Source organism: Hoplias malabaricus, chromosome 4, assembly GCF_029633855.1.
Source record: "Hoplias malabaricus isolate fHopMal1 chromosome 4, fHopMal1.hap1, whole genome shotgun sequence".
Taxonomy (NCBI): domain Eukaryota; kingdom Metazoa; phylum Chordata; class Actinopteri; order Characiformes; family Erythrinidae; genus Hoplias; species Hoplias malabaricus.
In genome coordinates, this window is record NC_089803.1 from 53432517 (window position 1) to 53443147 (window position 10631).

The following is a 10631-nucleotide window of genomic DNA, read 5'->3' on the forward strand; positions in this document are numbered from 1 at the left end:
TCAGCACGTTTCAGGAAAAATTAATATTGAGTTCTCTATGCCAAATACAAAAGGAACTATTCTTACGTTTTATCAGTGAAAGGTGATAAACAGTGCTTTAACAGTGTAGCTCTGCACATTTGTCTGACCTGTCTGTCTTCCAAATCTGCCTCCAATAGTGCACCATGAAGAGAAGTATCAGAAAAGAGTGACCATGGGCTGAACAACTGAAATGTTTCATTAAGCAAAAATTCCATTTGTTAATGTTCCACTATTAGTATTCTGAGTTCCAAAAATGTTAAAGGAACACTAGGTAAGATGTGGTATTTTTGCTCATGGGCTCCCCCAGCAGTTGCCACCCTCCTCCAAAACTTACATAGTGCAGTTTCTGCAGTGCTGATCTCAGAGTATGACAGAGTTTGTATTATCCTTATTATAGATCAGGGTAGTACCTCTGATTTTGAAGCTGTAAATACAGTATAAGGTAAAATATCTACTTAAAGTTTTTCTTTACATTAATTAAAAAAGTATATTTAAAAGAAAAGGTGATGTAGCACAGTGGTCAACTTGGCTCTGTCCTGATTTCTTTGGAGTGTTTGTTTCTATGTTTCTGTTTAATCTCTGTTAATTGCTAATTGCTTTAGTGTTGTTCCAGGCGACTTGTGTTGTATCCTTTGTTGAATTATCTCCAATAAATAATGTCTTAAACTCTGAAAACAAGGGTAGTTAACTCTAATTCATCACAACCACCATTGTGAAGGATTTACATTTAAAGTATTTAGCTGAAGCTCTTATCCAGAGTAACTTAGAGGTACAGAGGTAGGAGTCTTACCCAAGGAATATTATTTGTACAGCATTATCCTTTCTGTCATGCAGAAGACAGTGTTGTTACTCAATACCTATACTAACAATAGCTAGCCTGTATGTTCCTCTACAATAAACTGTTTCACATCAGAACACTCTGAATTATTTTTGATTACATTTCTGTAATTGGATTCAGCAGAAATGTATTCAATTTCTTGTCTTCAGTTCAGACTGCAACACCACAAGCAAATGTAGCAGAAAAGGGCACAAGCACCACATCTGGCCAGGTGGGCCAGAAACTCAAGAGCAGTGAAAGAACATGATGGGTCTGTCAAAGTGATGAAGAGGAAACATTAACACTGTCCTCCTAGCCTTCTGGCACAGAAATAAGTGGTGGTTTTAAAGCACAACTAGAATGTGTGAGTTTAAAATAAACTGCAGCCCTTTCACACTTAGGAACTGACTGTTTTTTGGCCTGGACCAAATCCAGATTCTTGTGTTTTGGGTGAGTTTTGAGTGTTTGTGTTCTCACTGATTTGAGAACCAGAAAATCTGAAATTGGCATTAATTCATTCGACATATTTACAAGCCAATCTGTTTATTAATCAAGTTGTAAACACCTTAAAAACCATTAATAATCAATTATAACACATAGATAGAAAAGGTAACAGTGATGTTGTTTGCCAAATAATTAACCCACATCCATCTCCACTGTTAAACCTCAGATCTTGCCAAATTCTGACTTTGCTTTTTCTCTCCCCCCCCCCTTGTTGTTCTTGTTTCAGCTAATTATTTACAGTAGCTCTATTAAACATTTTATTTAAGTATTGAAATAGGCTTTTAGTGTCGCAGTCACACAGCTCCAGGGGCCTAGAGGTTGTAGGTTTGATTCCCGCTCCGGGTGACTGTCTGTGAGGTGTGTGGTGTGTTCTCCCCGTGTCCGTGTGGGTTTCCTCCGGGTGCTCCGGTTTCCTCCCACAGTCCAAAAACACATGTTGGTAGGTGGATTGGTGACTCCAAAGTGTCCGTAGGTGTGAGCGTGTGAGTGAATGTGTGTGTGTCTGTGTTGCCCTGTGAAGGACTGGCGCTCCCTCCAGGGTGTATTCCCACCTTGCGCCCAATGATTGCAGGTAGGCTCTGGACCCACCGTGACCCTGAACTGGATAAGGGTTACAGATAATGAATGAATGAATGAATATTCACAGATGTAGGACAAATAAGAGGTAAAGCTACATATTCACTGAGCAATTTGGATACCTGAACATTTCTCTGATAAGGAATTTGTTATGCTGTAAGACTATTTGTACTTTTAAATATTAATAAACAAATGGTCATATTGTTGGTTTACTATAAGCATGGCCTTGTAAGGCTGTTGTAATGAAAAACAGCATCACTAGAAATACGGGAAGACACAGAATGATGCACTGCCATCCTCTGCTGGCAATAATAGAAATTGCATTCCACTTTTAGATCCATAGTGTTGAGTTCTCACAGTGGAAGGACAGACACCTGTGGATTTGTTTTTCATATCTTAAGGTTATTTTCACTTATTATCCTCTGACTACCATGTTGTATGCAAGTTCATCATTTAACATTTAATATTAAAATGTTCCTTGACAAATTTATAAAGTTATTAGATGCTTTCTGAATATTTCTGTTATTGTACAGTACAATACATAATACGATGCACAGTATATTTTAATAGGGAGAGAGATGCTACTTTTTACACAGTGATTCTGAAGGCTACATTTAATTTATACAATTTAATTTAATAAATCTGAGAATGCACTAAGCTTTTTTTATTTATATAATTTTGATTCAGGGCGGCACGGTGGCGCAGCAGGTAATGTCGCAGTCACACAGCTCCAGGGACCTGGAGGTTGTGGGTTCAATTCCTGCTCCGGGTGACTGTCTGTGAGGAGTGTGGCGTGTTCTCCCCGTGTCCGTGTGGATTTCCTCCGGGTGCTCCGGTTTCCTCCCACAGTCCAAAAACACACGTTGGTAGGTGGATTGGTGACTCCAAAGTGTGAGTGTGTGAGTGAATGTGTGTGTCTGTGTTGCCCTGTGAAGGACTGGTGCCCCCTCCAGGGTGTATTCCCGCCTTGTGCCCAATGATTCCAGGTAAGCTCTGGACACCTGCGACCCTGAATTGGATAAGCGGTTACAGAAAATGAATTAATGAATGAATTTTGATTCAGGTTTTGTGTAACTTGAATCAACCATGTACAAACAACCATCCACCTTAAAATATGCACGGCTGCGTTTCCCTCGTTCACTTTAATGTATCACTATGTCACAATGCTGCTTTTTTTCGAATACACAGTGCAGTAGATATCTGTGGGACATGGATTACTCGACAACTGCATGTTTCATTACAAATAAAAAAAATAACTATTTTAATTATAAAAATATTACATTTGAATACATTTGTTAACCAGATTTATTTAAAACCCAATCTTCTCTCCAGTTTAGTTGATCATCAAATCCACCCATTACCTAGAACTTAACCAGTCACACTCCATGCCCCCAGTCTGAAGAGGAGAAACTGAATCTTTCCTCTGAGATATGTAAAGCCAACTAGCCCAAAATACTTGTAGGAGAACAGGAGCGAGGAGCAAAGAGTAGAAAAGCTAGTTATTAGTCATTTTTGGTTTGGTTTGTTTTCTCTACACTCATATTGTTTTGCACAGTTTAACCTTGTCTTTGCACTCTCCCATAAATGCAGGTCAAGTAGTTATACTGATAACTATAAGGACAATTTTGACAGTAAATTACAGTAAACCAACTCAAATAAATACTGAGAATAAAGGAGTGGAACCATTTAAATCTTTAAATAAATCATCTTTCAGGAATTTAATGGCTACATGACATCAAACTGTCCTAGTTTATAAACATTTTTTGTGCAATTTAAGCTGTTTTTATCATCATAATGTTTTTTTTTAAATTAGAATTCTGTATTACCCATTCTGGTGGCAACATCACTTTCTTTTCCACAGAGACGACAAAGATCACTCAAGTCATATACCATATTAATACATATTTTTCTTGCGATAATACATTTACAGTGCCTTTGAAATGACCTGTAGGCAGCATGATGATGGAACCGGTACTGTCAGTGTCACACAGCTCCAGGCTCATGAGGCTCTGTGAGGAGTTTGGAGTTTTCTTCCATGGTTGCTTTGCAAAGTATCCCTACTTGTTTATGTATGTGTATGTGTGTGAGAGAGAGTGTGAGGAATAACCGATATCTATTTTAAATCACTTAATTATTTATTAAGTAATAGATTTTCCATGTATCTGGAAGTACTGTACTAAACAGTTTTTTCCAAATCACATTTCGTGGACTGGTGATTTGATTATTGTAAACAGATCTCAAAAATTGAACAAATATGGTCGGTATCTGGTGACATGTCAGGATTAGCCTTCCCCTCCTGCATCTAGATGAGACAAATGTCTTGCCCTTTTGTTCATTTAGCCACGCCCCTTGTCCTTATTAGTCTTAACCAGGTGTTTCCATTTTCTTTGTCTAGCCTCTTTGGTTGTCAGTCATTTGCATAGTAATTCTGGGTTTAGTTCAGTTCTTTTTTTTCTGTTCCTGTTCAGATTGTTATCTCTGCTTGTTTACTTTCTGGTCTTTTCTCTGTTTGTCTTCAGCCTGTCCCTATTTGTTAAGCCCGTTTATATCCTTTGGGTTTTTATAGTTGTCCTGAATTTGTTTTCATTTCCTGTGTGTATTCTGTGACCATTTAGAGTTTAGTTTCTTTCTTAATTTTCTTTCATGGGTAGATATGTCTAGTCTGTTACATTTTGCTTGGTGCTTACTTTGTGTTTATCTTGATCTTCATGTAGCCCTTTCTTTGTGTCCTATAGTTTGGTATTTAGTTCTTGTATTGTTAATTTTGTCATATAAGTTCCTTGTTTTAATTACTCTTAGTTCTCTAGTGTTCATTTAGTCACAATGTATATATTTTAGACCACAATAATTTATTGGTGTGGTGTAGGGCCTCCTTTTGCAGCCAATACAGCGTCAGTTGGTCTTGGGAATGACATACACAAGTCCTGCACAGTGGTCAGAGGGATTTTAATCCATTCTTTTTGCAGGATAGTGGCCAGGTCTCTACGTGATGCTGGTGGAGGAAAACGTTTCCTGACTCGCTCCTCCAAAACACCCCAAAGTGGCTCAATAATATTTAGATCTGGTGACTGTGCAGGCCATGGGAGATGTTCCACTTCACTTTCATGTTCATCAAACCAGTCTTTCACCAGTCTCGCTGTGTGTATTGGTGCATTGTCGTCCTGATACACAGCACCGCCTTCAGGACACAATGTTTGAACCGTTGGATGCACATGGTCCTCCAGAATGGCTAGGTAGTCCTTGGCAGTGACGCGCCCATCTAGCACAAGTATTGGGCCAAGGGAATGCCACGATATGGCAGCCCAAACCATCACTGATCCACCCCCATACTTCACTCTGGACATGCAACAGTCTGGTTGGTACGCTTCTTTGGGGCTTCTCCACACCGTAACTCTCCCGGATGTGGGGAAAACAGTAAAGGTGGACTCATCAGAGAACAATATATGTTTCACATTGTCCACAGCCCAAGATTTGCGCTCCTTGCACCACTGAAACCGACGTTTGGCATTGGCATGAGTGACCAAAGGTTTGGCTACAACAGCCCGGCCGTGTGTATTGACCCTGTGGAGCTCCCGACGGACAGTTCTGATGGAAACAGGAGAGTTGAGGTGCACATTTAATTCTGCAGTGATTTGGGCAGCCGTGGTTTTATGTTTTTTGAATACAATCCAGGTCAGCACCTGAACATCCCTTTCAGACAGCGTCCTCTTGCGTCCACAGTTAATCCTGTTGGATGTGTTTCGTCCTTCTTGGTGGTACGCTGACGTTACCCTGGATACCGTGGCTCTTGATACATCACAAAGACTTGCTGTCTTGGTCACAGATGCGCCAGCAAGACGTGCACCAACAACTTGTCCTCTTTTGAACTCTGGTATGTCACCCATAATGTTGTGTGCATTGCAATATTTTGAGCAAAACTGTGCTCTTACCCTCTGCTGATTGAACCTTCACACTCTGCTCTTACTGGTGCAATGTGCAATTAATGAAGATTGGTCACCAGGCTGCTCCAATTTAGCCATGAAACCTCCCACACTACAATGACAGGTGTTTCAGTTTCATTGTCCAACCCCTGTATGTACATATATATATATGTATGTATATGAATATGTGTGTGTGTGTGCGTGTGCGCATTGACTATGGGACCTCAACAATGACAGATTTTTTTTTTTTGAGAGTGGAGTGTAGTGTCGGGGACAGTGAGTAAATCCCTATGATACCCCTTTCACACATGCACAGTAATTGAGAAATGTTCTGGAGCTTGCCTGGAGGAGCTGTATGTGTGAATGCTGCAACACCTGCAACATTCATCCCAGACATTACCCAGAGTTTATTATGCTAACACTATATAGTTTTATCAGGAAGTGCAGTAAAAAAAAAATTAAACAAAACATAAAAAGATTTCAGTGGTCAATGCAAGAGAAAATCGGCGCTGTCCAAAATATAAACATGTTTCTTGATTTTTATCGATTTATAATTTACTGCATAGTTTACATTTCATGATGAATGGACCAATAGATATGCTCCAAAATTACTTGCAATAAAGTCTTTTCACATTGACATCCACTTAAGATTCAGAAGGTTTTTTCCTTCTAATATAAATGGATGGAACCCACATTCCCATTACAGCACCTTTAGAGAGTGAAGCAGATTATGTGAACCAAAAATCTTTCCAAAGCATTAATGTACAATTATAACTAATTAAGTGGCAATTATATAATTAAGTGACAATTATAACCTTTAATAAAAATGGGCCTTATATGATGTACACTCAATATGTTGCTCCAAATATCATGTATTTGAATTGAATAGACATTTTTCATTTAACTGAAACAGAATAATAAACAGATTTACAGTATATGTCCATTACACATTCATTATCTGTAAGCGCTTATCCAATTCAGGGTCGCAGTGGGTCCAGAGCCTACCTGGAATCATTGGGCACAAGGCAGGAATACACCCTGGAGGGGGCGCCAGTCCTTCACAGGGCAACACAGACACACACACACACACTTCTGAGTCGCCAATCCACCTACCAACGTGTGTTTCTGGACTGTGGGAGGAAACTGGAGCACCTGGAGGAAACCCACACGGACACAGGGAGAACACACCAACTCCTCACAGACAGTCACCCGGAGCGGGAATCAAACCCACAACCTCCAGGTCCCTGGAGCTGTGTGACTGCGACACTACCTGCTGCACCACCGTGCCACCCTCCATTGCACATTAATGATTTAAATACCTTTTATTTATAACAAATACATTTAATTTTTTGGTTGCATGATGTTTAGTTTCCAAATAATGTGTACTGTATCTCACTGTTCTCTTCCTTCATCAAGGTCATATGTGATGCTACCCACATAATCACAAATATTGAAGCCAAGTGGCCAGGCAGGGTAGGGTGTGGCATTTTCTGAAAGAAGCATTTGACATTCACTGATTATTTTAATGTAATGTTAAATGATCAGTTTATATCATTGCACCATGTGTGATTACAAGACAACATGTTGGCCTTCTCCTGGCAGACAGAGGGTATCCCTGCATGCCCTATCTGATGACTCCATACCCTGACCCACAGCATGGACCACAGTCACACTATAACCTGGCCCACTGCAGAACTAGAGCAAGGGTTGAAATGAACATAGGGGATCCTCAAGGTCAGGTTCAAGTGCCTGCGGGGGCTCAGGGTCACTCCAGAGAGTGCATGTGACATTATAAGGGCATGTCTGATATTGCAATATTGAGGCCGACACCCTGCCGTACTCCAAGTATATGCTCAAGAAGATGAAGATCACCTGCTATAGCTGACAACAGAGATGGTAGATTATCAGAGAGACCATTTGAAATCATCATTTCTCTGATTAACTGCTACATTCCTGCACTTTCACCCATCTGATCTCTATTTAATGAATATAATTTTAAAAAGAATATTTTATTTCCTTTAACCTATATTCTAGGCAACTCAGTCTCTAGCCTTTTCTTTGTGATTTGTAGCTTAATATGATCTATGTGAAGATCACATTTCAATTTGTTTCTCCAGATGAACCTGAGAACCTTAGAAAGGAGCCTTATAACTCCTTTACAGGCAGCTTGGAAGTGACCACAATGGCATTTTATAATCAGATAAGCAGCCATCCGTGTTAAGATATTTGATGAGAAACATCTTACTGCTCCAAGCTGAGCCCTGGAAGTGGATGGTTGCTCATCTGCTTGGGACTTGCCAGTCACATTCTGTTAGAGTATAGTGACACACATATTATGGCACATCAAATTAAATGGCATGCTTCATGTTTAACATGTAGGCCTCCCAATGGTTACTTCATCATTCTGCAACAGTGATTATTCGTGTTACTGAAAGGTATACAAACGCATGAGGCAAGATCTAGAGATATTCATATCACTTACAACTACAGGAGGCTCAGTTAGCACAACAACAATATCAATTACTCAGGAGAAATTACATTACATAAGCATTCACACTATCAATATACTGTATAGGTCATTCCACAGTTTATGCACTAGAAAGGGGATACTGTACATTAAATGTAATGAACCTTCCTTGTGTCCTTTCTGGTTCTGATAAACATCCTCCAGGGATTCCATGACTTATATGCCGGCCACTCTTCTGTGACAATACCATCTCTTCTGCCTGAGTGAAAAAGTGGTGGTGGCACCCCTCCTGCTTTACACGCCTCAGCCTAATTCCTATTAGCTACAGAGCCAGAATCAACTGTAAGCTATGTCTAACTAGACTACAAATAAGTACATTAAGCAGTTATGTAAAAAAAAGTCATACCACTTTGTATAGTGTCCTTATATTTCATTTTTCATTTGCTTCCACGTGCATCTGAACCCACTTGGATTACACCTACACTGTCTTTAAAAAAAAAACTATGACAAATATCAGACATATTAAATGTTATTTTTGGCACATCCTTTTGACAAATTTTGAATTAGTAGCCTATGATTTTAAAAGTCTTTCCTTCCGTTTCTCTCCATTTATTTTGAAGCAATACCAACGGTATCTCCAAACCGTTTCCGATTACGACACAGCCCTGGTTCTCTTCTACAGAGGATGGACTTTCTGTCATTTGATCCACAAGCTTAACAAACCCCTCATAATTTAGAAATTTACAGTTTTCCTCAAAAGACTCCAAGTCCCAGAATCCCCAGTGGTAACCAATGCTGACCTGTAAGACAGGTAAGGCACCATATATATTGACAAAGAAACAGCATTTTACTGTTGCACCTTTGTAGAGGGGTGAACGGTATTAGTGGGTAAAAAAAATTAAATAAAAGAGAGAAGGGGGAAAAAAGAAAGGTAAGAAAAAAGAAAAAGATATCAATTGCAAAGTAAAAAAAAAAAAAGAAAAAGTTATTTTTAGGTATTCCGTTTATTTTTGGTTGGGGTTAATTAAACATTAAGTTTTCTTCTAAGCACACCAAGACTGGCGTTTTTGTTTGACCTTCCTGCTATCATTTTCACACTGTGTGTTGGGCAGTCTTTTTCCCACTCAGTGGCGCACTGGTAAATTGCTGGTCTGCCGATCTTAGGCTTGGAGGTTCGAATCTAGTCCAGATAACAGTAAAATTTCATTAACACAATAAATCCATTTTTCACTTCTCATCACTACACAAAGCAAAATTAACAATAAAAATAATAATAAATAATTATAATAAATTAAACTATAATATAAAAAAAACTCTGCACTTGAGTTCACCTGTCACACACTACACCGTGACAATTTAACGTTAGCTAATATTAGCTAATTTAGCTATCTTGCTAGCTAACTCTGCATTAGTCATGAGGTAAAGCTGGTTGTATAGGCTCTCGCTAATGTTAATGAATAACATTTCCACACAATAAATAAGTATTTTTGGTCTAAATATACCTTGCCAAGAAAGTATAAAAAATATTAGTGAAAGTATAGATATTCAGATCTTTCACTGAGCCAGATTTGAGTCAACGTATTGTTCTAAATAATGTGCAATTATTTGTCTTTGTATAACATACAGCGAAATGTGTCTTCCACATATAACCATCTGTGGCAGTGAAAACACACACACTAGTGCACTAGGAGCTGTGAACACACACCCAGAGCGACAGGCAGTCATCCCCGGTGCCCAGGGAGCGTTTTGGGGTTCAGTGAGTTGCTCAAGGGCACTTCAGCCATGGTTGTTTCTGCTGGTCCTGGGGATTGAACCGGCAACGGTACCAAGCCAGTCCTCTAACCATTATGCCAAGACACATCTCTCAGAAGTGCATTTACATTTACCAGTTGAGTTTGTCAGAAAGCCCAGATCTCTTAAAGAAATAAAAAATGGAGGAGTGACTGAATTCAGAGAGATTCTAGTCTAAGCAGGGCCTGTCATTCTAGCATCTTTTCTTGACATGAGTATTTATGCTGCTCTTCTCTGATATTGGCATTTTAGTAAGCCCAAGACCATGGGTAGGCAACCCACGGCTCCAGAACCGCATGTGGCTCTTTGACCCCTCTGATGCGGCTCAGCTTTTGAAAATAATTAATGAGTATTTAATAAAAATGTATTTTATTTTGGTTCGTTCATTTTGAAAATGTTATTCTATGAAGATTATGGCAATCTTGTAACATCTAAATGATTTTAATATTTATAATATTTTTGTCGCTCTTAATATACCTCACAACGTCCAATGTGCAACACCTGCCCGTGTGCGGTTTCTTGAACCTTTTGACAG